Below are 14,608 nucleotides of genomic sequence, written 5' to 3'. Positions count from 1 at the left end.
AAACACCACTAGCACCACCACCTCCAGTACCACCACCTCCACCACTACCACCTCCACCACCTCCACCACCTCCAGTACCACCACCACCAACAACAACAACATCAACAACAAAAACTCCATTGTTTTGCCCTCAGCACAGCCACTGACTGTCCATGACATGACAGCCGCTGTTCTAGCTTCTTCACTTTGATCCTCACAGCCGCCGTTTCTATGTCTCTACCTAGAGAGGTAATATCCCTGCTGTCCCACAGATCTGGTAGGCATGTGGGGAAGGTAGAGTCAGAATCTAGGACAGTCTGGTTCAGGGTGACCAAGGTTTCATATCTGGTGTGGGAGGTCCTTCTGTCTGTGTCTTCTTGGTTAATAAATAAAGAAACTACCTTGGCCTGTTGATAGCGTAGAACTTAGGTAGGCAGAGAAGATGGAACTGAATTCTGGGAGGAAGAAGGGCAGAGTCAAGGAGATGCCATGTATCCACCGCTGGAGATAGACTTGCTGGAACTTTGCTGGTAGGCCAAAACCTCATGGTGATACATAGATTAATAGAAAGGGGTTAAATTAAGATGTAAGAGTTAGTCAATAAGAAGCTAGAGCTAATGGGTCATGCGGTCATTTAATGATTCAGTTTCTGTGTGATTATTTTGGTTCTGGGCGGCCGGGACAAACAAGTGGGCTCTCCTCCTACAAATATCTGTCATGATCTGATAGTTCTAACAACTATTTCTAGTTGCTATTTTCTAGTATCTTTCCTTGCCTCTCTTCCATGTATTAGGAAGTGTCTTCCCATTTCCCTGGAAATGTGCTTCTAATTAAGTTGGACTGGTGGTGCACAGGAGGTAATTAGTGGCCATGGCCAGCTTCCTCTTGTAATCTTGACTCACGCTGTCATAGTTTCTCAGAGACGAGTTTGGGTGGAATATACCTCAAAGACTCATTTACTAAAGGTTTGGTCCTCCTTAAACTGTCACTGAAAGGTGCAGAAGGATGTGAAAGGCAAGGGCATTGGTGAGGGTATAAACCTGAAGGGCATTATGGGGCCCCCATCCCCTCTTCCTTTTTTTGCTTCTAGGCTGTGAGGTGGTTCTGCCGTGTTGCACACCCCTGCCTTGATGTGTTACTTCACCACAGACCCAAAGCAACTGGGCCTAGAGATTATGGTAGGACCTCTCAGACTATGGCGATGATGGTTGATCTTGATCGCTAGCTTGATTGGGTCCGGGATCACCTTAGGGCTGCCCCTCTGGGTGTGTCTCTGAGGGGGATTTCCTGGAAGGCTTACCTGAGGAAGAAGACTTTCCCCAGAGTGGTTTGCACTTTCTAGGGTGGTCCAGATATGAAGGGATCTGAGGAGAAGCCATTGTTCTGCTTGCTCATCTTTAACCCTCACTTGTGCACCCATCTACACATACCTACACATTGGCACATCTTTCACCGCCATTGGGATCCATCTTCTTCAGCCTTGCAAAATCAACTCTGTGAATCCTCCAGGGATTAAGGAGGCCTCCAGCCTCATGGCCTGAGCAGCCCCCAGCTTCACAGACTCTCTAGCATACAAAGAACCCCAGTGAGATTCCTCAGCCCACATTGCATAAACCCACCTAACCCATCTTCTTTGTCATACGTTTTCATCTCATGGATTTTGTTTAAGGAAACCTGACTAATATCATGAGCCAAAAGGAACCTCTCTCAGGTGTTGCGAGATATTTGATTACACTGTGTAAAGATATGTCACTGTGATTGGTTTAATAAGAAACTAAATGGCCAATAGCTAGGCAGGAGGCATAGCAGGGACTTCTGGACAGAGAGAGCTCTGGGAAGAGGAAAGGCAGAGTCGCTAGCTGGACACAGAGGGAACAAGACATGCAGTGGAGAGGTCAACACCACAAGCCACATGGCAACGGGTAGATGAGTAGAAATGGGTTAATTTAAGTCATAAGAGCTAGGGGACAAGCCTAACACTGGGGGTGTGTTATTTGCCAGCATGGATTTGTCCAACCACAATGTGCCAGAGTTGTTTTTGGGCTCAACATAGGCCTGTTGGGTGTTGACAGGCTTAAGACCTGACAGTACTTGGAGATTAGTATGGGCTTTGACACTTTCCATAAACTTCACCTTGGGCTACCACGTCAGGATCACCAGTCCATCCTGGAAGATTTGTCCCTTGATTAGAATGGAGTAGGAGTCAGGTCTCGGCTCTGCTTGCCCTCCCTGTTTTAGGAGAGGAGAAAGCCTTGGGTGATTTTGATCGGCGTCTAAGTGAGCCTGGCTAACCAGGCTTAGCACTCCCTCAAACTCCTCCTTTGGGTTTATTTGACAACAGATAACAGCTTCTTAGCCTGGAACTGAATGCAACCAGACCCTGAAGAATCTTCCTAGACCGCTAACACAGTTATGTCCCTAATAAACCCACCATAAGAGAAACTATCAGAAGTTGCAAATTCACTTAATATGCTTGAGTTACCAAGTGTGATGGTTTGGCCTGCCTTAAATGCTCTCAGATCAGTTCCTTTAGCCAACATGTGGCCAAATGATCGATTACAGAGCCCATTTCCTAATAAAGTGTTGACTATCTTGTGTGACTTCCTGAGTATTGAGAGTGAGGAGTGGAATGTTGCATGGGTAATCCTCAGACCACTGTGTGATTGGGACCACAGTGCGTGGGGACCATCTGCACGCTGGGCTTTGCTCTTGCAAACCCACTGTCCTAGTTACAGTCTGTTCCTGTGATAGCGATACCATGACCAAAAGCAACGTAGGGGCGAAAAGGTTTGTTTGGCTTACACATCTCAACCACAGTCGGTCATGGTGGGAAGCCTAGGGACCTGGAACTGAAGCAGAGACCAGTAAGCAGCATGCATTACCCGAGGAGGCCAGAAGAGGGCGCTGGATCATATGGAAGTAGAGTTGCAGCAGCTGTAAGCCTTCTTGTGGGTGCTGGAACCAAACCAGGATCCTCTGTGAGAGCAAGAAGTTTTCCTAACCGCAGAGCCATCTCTGCAGCCGCTTTGTTTCTTTTGGGATAGGATCACACTGCAGCTGTCTTAGAGTTTCTTCAGTAGCAATGAAACACCATGACCAAAAAGCAGGCTGGGGAGGACCAGCAAGTAGTCCAGACAAAAGCCCACAAATCTGCCCATAGGCCATTAAGATGGAGGCATTTTCTCTATTGAGGCTCCTCTTCTCAGATGACTCTCGTTTGTGTCAAGTTGGCAGAAAACTAACTCACACACTGACCTCTGCTAGGGTTTAATTTATTAAGGCAATAAGAAATTAATAACAATAAGTATTAGGGGGAAATGCAAATCAAGACAACTTTAAGATACCATCTTACACCTGTCAGAATGGCTAAAATCAAAAACACCAATGATAGCCTATGCTGGAGAGGTTGTGGAGAAAGGGGTACACTTATCCACTGCTTGTGGGAATGCAAACTTGTACAACCACTCTGGAAAGCAGTGTGGCGGTTTCTCAGGAAATTTGGGATCAACCTACCCTTGGACCCAGCAATACCACTCTTGGGAATATACCCAAGAGAGGCCTTATCATGCAACAAAAATATATGCTCTTCTATGTTCATAGCAGCATTGTTTGTAATAGCCAGAACCTGGAAACAACCTAGATGCCCTTCAATGGAAGAATGGATGAAGAAAGTATGGAATATATACATATTAGAGTACTACTCAGCAGTAAAAAACAAGGACTTCTTGAAGTTTGCAGGCAAATGGATGGAAATAGAAAACACTATCCTGAGTGAGGTAAGCCAGACCCAAAAAGAGGAACATGGGATGTTCTCACTCATATTTGGTTTCTAGCCATAAATAAAGGACATTGAGCCTACAATTCGGGTTCTTAGAGAAGCTAAATAAGAAGGAGAACCCAAAGAAAAACATATAGGCATCCTCCTGAATATTAACCTTCATCAGGCGATGAAAGGAGACAGAGACAGAGACCCACATTGGAGCACCGGACTGAAATCTCAAGGTCCAAATCAGGAGCAGAAGGAGAGCGAACATGAGCAAGGAAGTCAGGACCGCGAGGGGGGCACCCACACACTGAGACAATGGAGATGCTCTATCGGGAACTCACCAAGGCCAGCTGACCTGGGTCTGAAAAAGCCTGGGTTAAAACCGGTCTCACTGAACATAGCTGACAATGAGGACTACTGAGACATCAAGAACAATGGCAATGGGTCTTTGATCCTACTGCATGTAGTGGCTTTGTGGGAGCCTAGGCAGTTTGGATGCTCACCTTACGAGACCTGGACTCGGACTTCCCACGGGACGGAGAGCCCTGATTGCTCTTTGGGCTGACGAGGGAGGGGGAATGGATTGGGGGAGGGAGAGGGAAAGGGGAGGCAGAGGTGGGGAAGAGACTGAAATATTTAATAAATAAATAAAGAAAGAAAGAAAAAAATTGACAAAAATAGGCCAAAAAAAAAAAAAAAACAACAATAAGTATTAGGAAAAGATGGAGACATGACAGTTTGTTTGTGTTAGTGAGGGTGTCTGTTGCTGTGAAGAGACACCATGACCACAGCAACTCTTATAAAAGAAAACATTTATTTGGGGTGGCGTCTTACAGTTCAGAAGTTCAGTCCATTATCATCATGCCAGGCAGGCGTGGTGCTGGAGCTGAGAGTCCTTACCTCTTGATCCACAGGCAACAGGAAGTGGTCTGAGACACTGGGTGTGGCTTGAGCATATATGAGCCCTCAAAGCCCGCCTCCACAGTGACACACTTCCTTCAACAAGGCCACGCCTACTGTAACGAAGCCACGCCTCTAACAGCGTTACACCCTGTGAGCTTACCTGGACCGGTTACAACAGCGTGCAACTGGACTGTGGTGTTTGGTTAGAGTCAAGACAACTACACTGATATTTTGGGCCACGCTTAATTAAGCTAATTGAAAACACAGAAAGTGAGATGGTGGAGGGAGTGGGGGTTTATTATAGGAGAAGCTGCCAGGTGAAGTGCTTTGCAGTGGGCACATCTACAGGAGTCAGTTCTTGGAAGCAGGCCTGCGTGGCGACCATGCTAGCGGCAGTGGCTACATGTGTGGGCTTGGACACCAGGCTCTCGTTTCCTCCACACAACAGCCCCAGAGTGTATTATTAAAGCTCTCATTTTACGTATGAGAAAATGGGCAGAAAGATTGAACCTGTGTCTTCCGTGATATGATCCCATTCATGAAGGTTTTGGGGATCATGTGGAGGTGATATGGGCCTGTGGTTTAGTACCTGGCTTAAGGTCTAGAAGGAAACTTAGTTTTCAGGTCCTGCAAGAGGATGCTATCTATAGGTTTCGCAGAGGCAGGACACACACAGGGACAGACAGAACATTATATCATAATTGGCTCCCAACCGTCGAGTAGGCACAAAGCTTGCTAAGTCTAGTGATAGTCAGCCCCAACGTGGGGCTGCTTTCAGCCTTCCCAGAGGCTTTCATGGAAGGTGGAGAAGTACGTCCATATTTGGGGGGGGGCTCCACAAGCAGAGCCCCACCCTACTTGGGGTCTCTGCAGCTGATTTCTTAGGTGAATGACCTAGAAGCACTAGCTAGTTGTTCAAGGAGGCCCTACTCAGCTCCTGAAGAACATCTAATTCCGGGAGCTGGAGGGTGAGCATGTTTGGGGAAAGGAGGAAGCTAGCCTTACAAAAACTTCCATATTGACAATGCCCTGGCCCCAATTTGCTGCACTTTGATTTCAACTTCAGCATTGGTGTTTAAAACAGGGTCTCATGCTAGAAAACAAAACGAAAACCTTCAAAAAACCAACCTCCTAATCTAATGCTCTCATGTGACAGATGAGAGATCTCAGGCTCAGGAAGAGCATCAATGGTCCGAGGCCACCTATAAAGGCAATGGTGGATGCGTGAAGCTGTGTCCCTGATGTCCCTCTTTGCACTGTCAGCTCCTGCTAGTATGGCAGGCAAAGGCCCTCCACAGAGAGCATGCTCCGAGAGCCCTGTAGATCCGCATCCTTTCACCGTAGTGATTAACCAGGGACTTGACACCTATCAGGAGAGCAGACGGACTCCACCCACTCCCCGCACGTACAAGTACCCACAGTGTGGAGAATTAAAGTTCGGTCTCCAGACCAGGAAGTCAGGTGTCCTCTAGTGTGTGCGTGTGTGTGTGGGGTGTGTGTGTGTGTGTGTGTGTGTGTGTGTGTGTATTCCGTTCAGTTCCAAGTAGCAGAAAGACCCTAGACCCCAGGGACTCTGAAGCATAACAGTGCAAACGCCTTTCTGCAAAGATGGGCGTGTCTGTGTAGGAAGCCCTATAAGCTGTTTCGGGGGGCTGACACAGGTTCTTGAAGCCACTGAGGGGTTGAGCATGCGCACTTGTGGCATCAGGTCATTGCGCTCCAAATTCAGACTCTTCCCTTCACTAGGGTGGTTTGGGACAGGAAGGCTAACCTCTCTTGACCCCAGTTTCCTCAGAGCCGCTGTGGCGGTGTAATAGCAGCTGTCTGTCCTCTTCACAGGGTCACTGGGGATCACGTGAAGGGTAAGTGGGCTTGGCCCCAGCGACGGAAAGATTTTGTGCAGTTCAGATACGTGGCTTGCTGGCTTGCGCTGTGCTGTGGACGTGTTTGGGAGCCTTTGTTCTTGCAGGGGCTGCTTTTGTGTGGGGAAGGCCCGGCACAAGGGCAGGGGCAGGGGCTGAGCGGGGGTGATGGCACAGAGGCCGGAGAGGCGCTTGTTGTAGGTGGGGTGAGGAAAAGCCACCTTCGGGCTGTGATTTTGGAACTGGGAATGTGGCTTGCCAGGGATCGCACTTCTAAACAGAGCTGAGGTCCTTCCCATAGAGCGTTGCTGTTTCCACAGCTCCTGCCTGTTTTCTGGGACCGTTGATATGAAGGAGAATCCAGTGGCTAGGGGACCATGGAGAGAGGGGAACTTGGAGTGTGCGCCCCTCTTTCCCTCCCCCATACTTGGCCGATAGAACTCTGGTCTACACCACGAATAATTAGATTTCCCCCAAAAGTCTTTCTGAAAAGTCCTTTTCGCAAAACCCAGCCTTTCTCCCACGGCCCGTCTCTTCAGGCCAGGTTACGTTTGTGGTCAAGCTCAATTAAGCCTTTGCCTCTCAGGGCAGTGAGGGCTGGAGGACGCTTTATGGAGTGTAGCCAGCTGACCTTGGGCCCTGCGGTGGGGTAATAGAGCCTTATGTGGGCTTGCCGGGTGTCTAGCTTGGTCAAACATGGCGACTGAGGGGCATCCACGTGGCCACGGCCCTGCCTGAGCTTTCTGTTGGTTTGCCAAGCTGACAGTGACCGTCACCGTGCACGGCCACTGTATAGACTCAGCCACGTGCACACAGACCTAAATCCTTCATCTCGCACTTTTCTCGGGTCCCGGGGACCCTCTGTCTCTGATCCGGGCGGCTGTACACACCACCTTCATCGTGCCTCAGGGGCCCTCTGTCCCTCCCCTGGGTGGCTGTACAGCGAGTCCTCTCTTCAGGTTGTCATGACAATCGCTGAGCTGTTTCTGGACAGGGATCAGAAAAAGAAATGGGGAGGACACTTGTTAAAGCCAGGCCACGTGATGCTCAGGACTCCAGTGGCTTTAATGTCTCTCAGGATGACATCTTATAAAAATCACGGCTTTTGTCCACCACTAGCTAGTGGCTCGAAAACATTGTCTAGAAACCACCACACGGATCACAGTCATAATTATAGAGTAATAATAATAAATAGAAGCCTTCAAAGTCAGGCCCTCTGGCACAACCCGGTAGCAGTGGGGTTAATGATTGTGACCATAGGGGACATCTCGGTCCTGGAAGGTGGTCAGGTGCTCAGTGGCTCCCTCACTGCATCTGCTTGTCACCTGCCATCCTCTTGATCTTGGCCATTTGTGTAGGGGCGCTCAGCAGTCATTGTAAAGCTAGTAAAGACACCGCCGCCCCATTTTACAGAGTGGTCGCCACCCCGGGGGAGCAACAGAAAATGCAGGGCAGCTATTCCTTAAGTGAGTGTGTCCTTCAGAGGAGGTGCCTAGAGCTCTGTCTGGCCAGGAAAAAATGAAAAATCATATCCCTATTTTTCTCTTATCATTTAATTAAAGGTATATCTAATGTAGTAAATCCAAAAATACAGAAAATTCTGAAAGCCAAATGAGTCAAACTGCCGAATCACTGAGTTTGGGGACCCACAGAATCTGTGATGTTAACTGTGTGCCGTGACTGCTCTTGGGAGATTTGTCACTTAGCATTGGACGGCAAATGCAGCACCTTTTTTGGCTTTCCCGGGGTGAGGGGGGGGGGGAAGATGTCCACATTAGCTCCCTTTGCAGAAGGATTAAATCCTAGTAACAGCCAGATAGTAAGGCCCATGAGGCAAGTGTCATTGTCTCTTGACCCCGTAGATGAAGCTGTAGGAGGAGAAGGTGTTGGCTTGTTGTCAGGGAGACAGAGGATGGCAGTGTGAACTTTTGAGCTTGGTGGAGTTCACCCCAAAGCTCAGACTCTCAGCTACCATGTTTATTATATTTTCTTACAAATGCACCACATGGACGTGATCCAGGTCCTGATCGATACACAGTGGCGAATGCGACCTGCCTCATGCTTCAAGGAGGGTAGGCTTCAATGCAGGTTTCAGGCTTCTTTTTATGTTCACACCCCTGCTTCAAATCAGGTCCAAGGACCCACCTGCTGCCTGCCCCCTGGAAGGCTGCACTCCCTTTAGGTCTCTCCCACCCACAGGTGTCTGTCTCCACAGGCAGCAAAGACAAAGGGACACACCCAAGAGCCTTGTTCATATGGAAGGACGGCTGGCTAACCAAGGCCAGGCAGCATGCTGGTAACGTTAAAAGCAACATTGGAGAAATTGTTTTAAAAATTCACTGATGCTCATAATGCCTTTGGAGTTCTGGTTCTTCATGCACCAACATTAGTTATACACCTACTGTGTGCCTCTCACTGTTCTGGGCGGGTGGGCAGCTCAGTCAACAGACATGCGCAGATCCAGTCCTGAAGTGGTTGAGATGGGGACAGAGTGGGTGAACGTGGAGATAAAATGGCAACTTAGAAGGCAAAGGGAGACAGCACAAGGGGATTGGGGATTTGTGAGGAGGATGGAGCAGGCTGCAGCATGGATGGACCAGTCAGAGGAACCCTCAGTAAGAAAGGGTGGGGGTTGCTTAAAATGAAAGGTGTGTTTCCAAGATAATTCCTGTAAAATTCCAGGTTGGGTTGCATGAGGTGACTACGTTAGCAGTTGGCTAAATAGATAGGGAAATTTGTTCATACAGACAGCAAGATCACTGGTTCTTGTTTGCAGGTGGTTTGGGTCCCAGAGGGACATTTGAATGTCCCAGGGACATACTAGTTGCCAAACTAGAATTGGGATGTTAGGAATTGGGTGGATTGCTGAAATCTCGCACAGTTTAGGGGTTGACCTAACTGGAGATAAAGAATGACGAAAGGCTAGGCAGAAATCCTGGGATTGGGCCGACTGTGCCCAATTGGAAATTTCATTTGCCTTCTGTTGTCTCTCAGGAACCTAAGCAAGGGTCTTCCCCATTGTCCCTGAGGATATTCTTCGTCCCCCCCATGTGCCCTTTCCGAATACCACAGACAAGCAAATGGCAGCCCAGACGGGCCAGAGGGGCCTCCTTGCTGAGAGCTGTCCCCAAGTTCTGTCCCAACTACCAATGACTTGTGATTTAGTTCCTCCAAGTCTACTCAAAGTCTGTGGGCAGCCACAGCCACAGCTGGATTCTCCGCCACCACAGCCTTCCTCATTTGGGCCAAATGACAGAAGGGACGATATGCCTGTGGGCATCAGCTCGGAGGCCAGACCACATGAAAGAGCTCGTGTACCTAGTGCTCCATTACATCCGGGATCTGAGAAGTAGCGACACATTCCTAGGACCCATTGGTCCATCACCTTCGAGTAGCCACAAGGTCCTGGATTCCATCCCAAGTACTGCAAAACAAAACATTTCCCCGATTCTTCCTGGCATCGAGCGTTGAGATCACTGCCCTGCCCAGTGCCGGCTTCCCATCCCAACAGCACGGGCACGCATCCTTCTGCCTGCCCCACAGCTGACTGCTGGCTGACGGAGAAGCAGGTGGAGGAGACGTGCTGAACCCCCGCCAGCCTGAGGATTTCATCTCAGAGCAATTTGTGAGGAAGAAGCTGAGTGTTGCCAAACCCTAACTTCATTGCCGTAGCCTGGGGTCAAGAAGGGTAAAAAGGTACCCAGCTTTCAGATTTCAGGGTTCTGAAGGTGAGGCCACCAAGGGCTGAGATCATTACTGTGTTCATCCCGCTGCCCATGCTTCCTGGACCTGGGCAAATCCAAAGCACGGGGTTGGTAAGAACTTCTGGTGACGAGCCAGGTATGACAGCCAGCACACAGCTGTGTAAGAGGCAGAGGTAGGAGGATTGTGAGTTCAAGGTCAGCTTGGCTGTGTAGACTTTCTCAAAAGATCACTGTGGAAATGAATGTCACGAAGAGGCTGCCCCCCCCCCCCGCCCTTATAGGATACTCTGTCCCTACACACATGGAGGGTCAGGACACTGACCCCTCTCCTGGCTTCCATGACTGACTCTTCATCCCATCCAGTGCCCGCTGTCTTAAGTCAGCGATACTTTCTGAAGGCCCCTTCCATTCCTTCATATTTTTGTGCCATTGGAGCCAAACACAGCTTCTCACACATAACAGATGCCCAGTAAGTGCCAATTTATTGATTGAAGGAAAGGATGGATGAATAGGCTTTACTCGAACAGTTTGGCTTTCTACCCATGGAGAGAGCCAGTCAGAGCCAGCAGAGGTCATAGTTCCTCCCTCCCTCCCTCTTTCCCTCCTCTCCTCCTTCCCTCCTTCCCAACACACACACACACACACACACACACACACACACACAGAGAGAGAGAGAGAGAGAGAGGCCAAGGACAGCCTCCGATGTTACCTTCAGGCATGATCTCTGCCTCTTTTGGAGACAGGATTTCTCATAGGTCTGAAGCTCACTAATTAGACTAGGCTGGCTGGCCAGGGATCTCTAGCAACCACCCAGTCGCTGTGTCCTCTCAGTTGGGATTACAAGCCTGTCCCAAGAGCCCTGGGATTGAACTCAGGTCCTCGGGCTTGCAAGACAAGTGCTTCACTACTGCACGGCTCTTTAGGTGAATCTAGAGAGACAGCGGCCGTCGATTCCGTATATTTTTTACTGGTCTTACTTACTGGAATGTGGTTCCCCACCCTTTAGTTTCTTCCATTTGCCAGGCAGGGAATTGCTGCTTCTGACGAACACTGAGCGGCCTGGCTGACAAGCTGGTCTCGTGCACACGAGGCCCTGGCAGTGCTAAGTGCCAGACTTTCGCTCCTGTGCCTGAAAAGCTGTGCCTTTGGAGAGGGTCCTTCACTTGTCAGAGCGAGCAGCGGCCACGTGCCAGGCGTGCCTTCCGGCCCAAAGCGTATGGTGCGTGTCCGAGGGCTCTCAAGGCACCTGAAGCTGTGCCAATTTGCAATAATTAAACAGCAAGACCCAAGTGAATGGTTCGCTGTGGCTGTGAGACAGCCAGATGCCTGGAGTGCCGACCAAGCCCGGCTCCCTGCTCACTGCCTAGCCCTGAAAACTTTCTTGAAAAAGATAAAATCCCCAGTGATGCTGAGAGAGTTAGTGAAATGATGCCGATGTGAGGACCACATCGAGGGCTCCTGTCGTCGGCACCTTCCCTTCTGCCACATCTGCCTTCCTTCATTCAGACCTTAGAGTTTGCACATACAGCCAAAGACTCTTCCGTGTCACACTGCTCAAGTGCTTTGGGGGACCCGTGGATGTCAATCACCGGGGAAGCACTTCCCAGACAACACGTTTCAACTCTCCTAACGGTTTTAGGAAGTTGGGTCTTATCCCTGTTCCTCCACATGACATAGGTAGTGAGAACAGAGAAGGGGCAGATCTCAGCCCCCCTTCCTTAAACCAGCAAAAGACACTATTAACTGTGTGTTGAAATAGTTTCAGAGGCCGTTCCCTGACTAGACAACACAGACGGGGAGGCGAGGCAGAGGTGACTCTCTCACAGTCCCAGGGTAGACATTCCATATCAAGAGGGCGGCAAAGCCATGTTTCCGTGAAGGTTCTGTTGTAATAAGAAGCGGCAGCGGGGCTGCGTCCCCAACACCCCAGCCACTTGGCTAGCTCATGCCTGAAATAACAACACACAAACTGTATTCATTTAAGAACTGCTTGGCCCATGAACTCTAGCCCTTACAGGCTAATTCTCGCACCTGGACTAGCCCATTTCTAATCATCTGTGTAAGCACCCCAACGTGCGCTTACCGGGAAGATTCTAGCCTCTGTCCATCATGGTGTCTCTGCTCCAGATAGCAGAGCTGTCCGGTCTCTCCGGGAGCAGAGCAGAGTCTGACCTCACTTCCTCTTCCGCCCAGAATTCTATTCTGTTTATTCCGCCCACCTATCTTTTAACCTATCAGGGCCAGCAGTTTCTTTATTGCTCAGCCAATGAAATCAACAGATTGATATGACACTCCCACATCAAGGTTCTAGATAATTCGTTCTGGGTCTCTTCTGGGCACTTCTGTAATTTCCTCCATGTGTCTCCTCTCATGGCTGCCTCCCCCACCTCCGTTTTTATGTGGCTTTTATCTGGGTTGGTCTGTCTTCAAAGGGCTGGTTCTAACCCAGTCATGGCCATTGGGCTATTTTGATGTGATTGGTGACATTTGGGACAATCTTATTTTCAGAGGAGATCACATCAGAAAGAGCTTAGACTTCCGTGTGTCTATTTTGGAGGGACACAGTTCACCTCCTTACAGATGTTACAGTGGTTTGGGGTTCACACTGAATATTCAAGAATGTAGGAATAACTGAGTATTCACCACCCCAAGGAGAAGGTGCCAGGGGGGCCCAACGGTGGAGGACACATTAACAAGGCAGACGAAGGTAGACCCTTGCACGGACTTCAAACACAAATATCAGCCTCTTGCTTGCGGCTGCCTGGGGTGTCCTGCCCAGTGCTGACCTCCGGACTAGGGAATTCCAGAAGCACTGTATTCTCTGGGGTCATCTTGGATTGTATTTAATGAACTGGCCGTCAGCTGTAACCCTGGCAGTCTTCATCCTGCCCTCAACAAACAAAAAGGCAGCAACAGCAACTGCACATCCAGGCCAGCACTGTACTCAAACCAGACCAATAAAGAACCCGCACTGAAAACCACCTTTGGTGGCCGGGATGCCTTTACCACAATAATTGTCTGAAGGGAATAGCGGATGGCGCCAGAGACCCGTCGGGAGTGGAAGGGAGGCAGAGGCTGGGTGACTCCTTGGTGGTGACATGGATTCATCTTATTAAGGAGCAATGAATGGGTTAGCTGAGCAATTAATCACCCACGCCTTCTCCGAGGAGCCGGAAGACACGGGAAGCGCAGAGATGGAGACGGTAGGAAAGCTGTCACAGTGGAGCCACGCGTTGTGGTCACCTGGAGGGGTGTGTGTGTCAGAAACCCTGGAGCTGAGGCCACGCATCCTGACCCATGCCATCAAGTCTTTGAGGTCAGAACCCAGGAATCTGCCTTTTTCTAAAGCCCCTGAGATGATTCAGTGTGGTGTATTGTAGGGACACTGAGGTGCAGTGTCTGTCATCTTGTCTTGGGCACCACCGGGAGCCAGCGAGAGTGAGGTTAGAGCACACCCCCATAGCACCCCCCACTGCACCCCCCACTGCACCCCTCACCTCACCCCCCACCTTATCCCCCACCTCACCCCCCACCTCATCTCCCACCGCACCCCCACCGCACCTCCACAGCACCCCCACCGCACCCCCACCTCATCCCCCACCTACACCAGGGCCGCCTGCTCACCCTGGGCGAGCAAGCAAGGCACCACACAGAGAGCTTCCATTCCATAACCCTACTGCCTCCTGTCAGGCAGGTAATTCTGAGAAAATACGTTTTGATGAGGTCGTTTGGGGTGACTGTTTTCTACAAAGAGACCTTCAACAAAGCATGAGAATGCAGTTTGTGGCTGAGAAATTAGTACGGCAGACTCCCTGAGCCTTCAGCACCCCACTTCCCAGAGACAGAGTGACCTGGGCATGGACAGAGTGTATTGCTTTCATTTGTGACTTGGGTAGGAAATAGTTGAGAGCTGGGCAGTTTTTTTTTTTTTTTTTTTTTTTCTGTAATGAAACGTCCTTGGGTCAGAACAAACACAAGCATGTCACACTGTTCCCTGTTTATCTGAGGCTGCGTGATTCATACAGAGCAGATGTTGTTGCACCGGGGGAGCCAGGGAAGGCAAGGTCCGGCACTTGTATCGGGGAGGGCCTTCGCTCTGCTCTCCACAGCTGAGGTGTAGGCAGGGCAGCCCAAGACAGCAAATGGGCTGAGCTAAGAGCGGATAGGATATAAGGGTAAATTATTGAAGCTACTCTGCAAAGAAAAAGGTGGCTGGTGAGATGGCTCAGGGTTGAGAGCACTGGCTGCTTTTCCAGAGGTCCTGAGTTCGATCCCCAGCAACCACATGGTTGCTCACAACCCTTTATAATGGGATCTACATATGCAGACGGAACACTTGCATGTGTGTGTGTGTTTGTGCATGTGTGTGTGTGTGTGTGTGTGTGTTGTTGAAA

Source organism: Alexandromys fortis, unplaced genomic scaffold (genome assembly GCF_014885135.2).
Source record: "Alexandromys fortis isolate MF-2015 unplaced genomic scaffold, M_Fortis_MF-2015_v1.1 scaffold_118, whole genome shotgun sequence".
NCBI classification, from domain to species: Eukaryota; Metazoa; Chordata; class Mammalia; order Rodentia; family Cricetidae; genus Alexandromys; species Alexandromys fortis.
Note: the sequence above shows the minus strand (reverse complement) of the source record.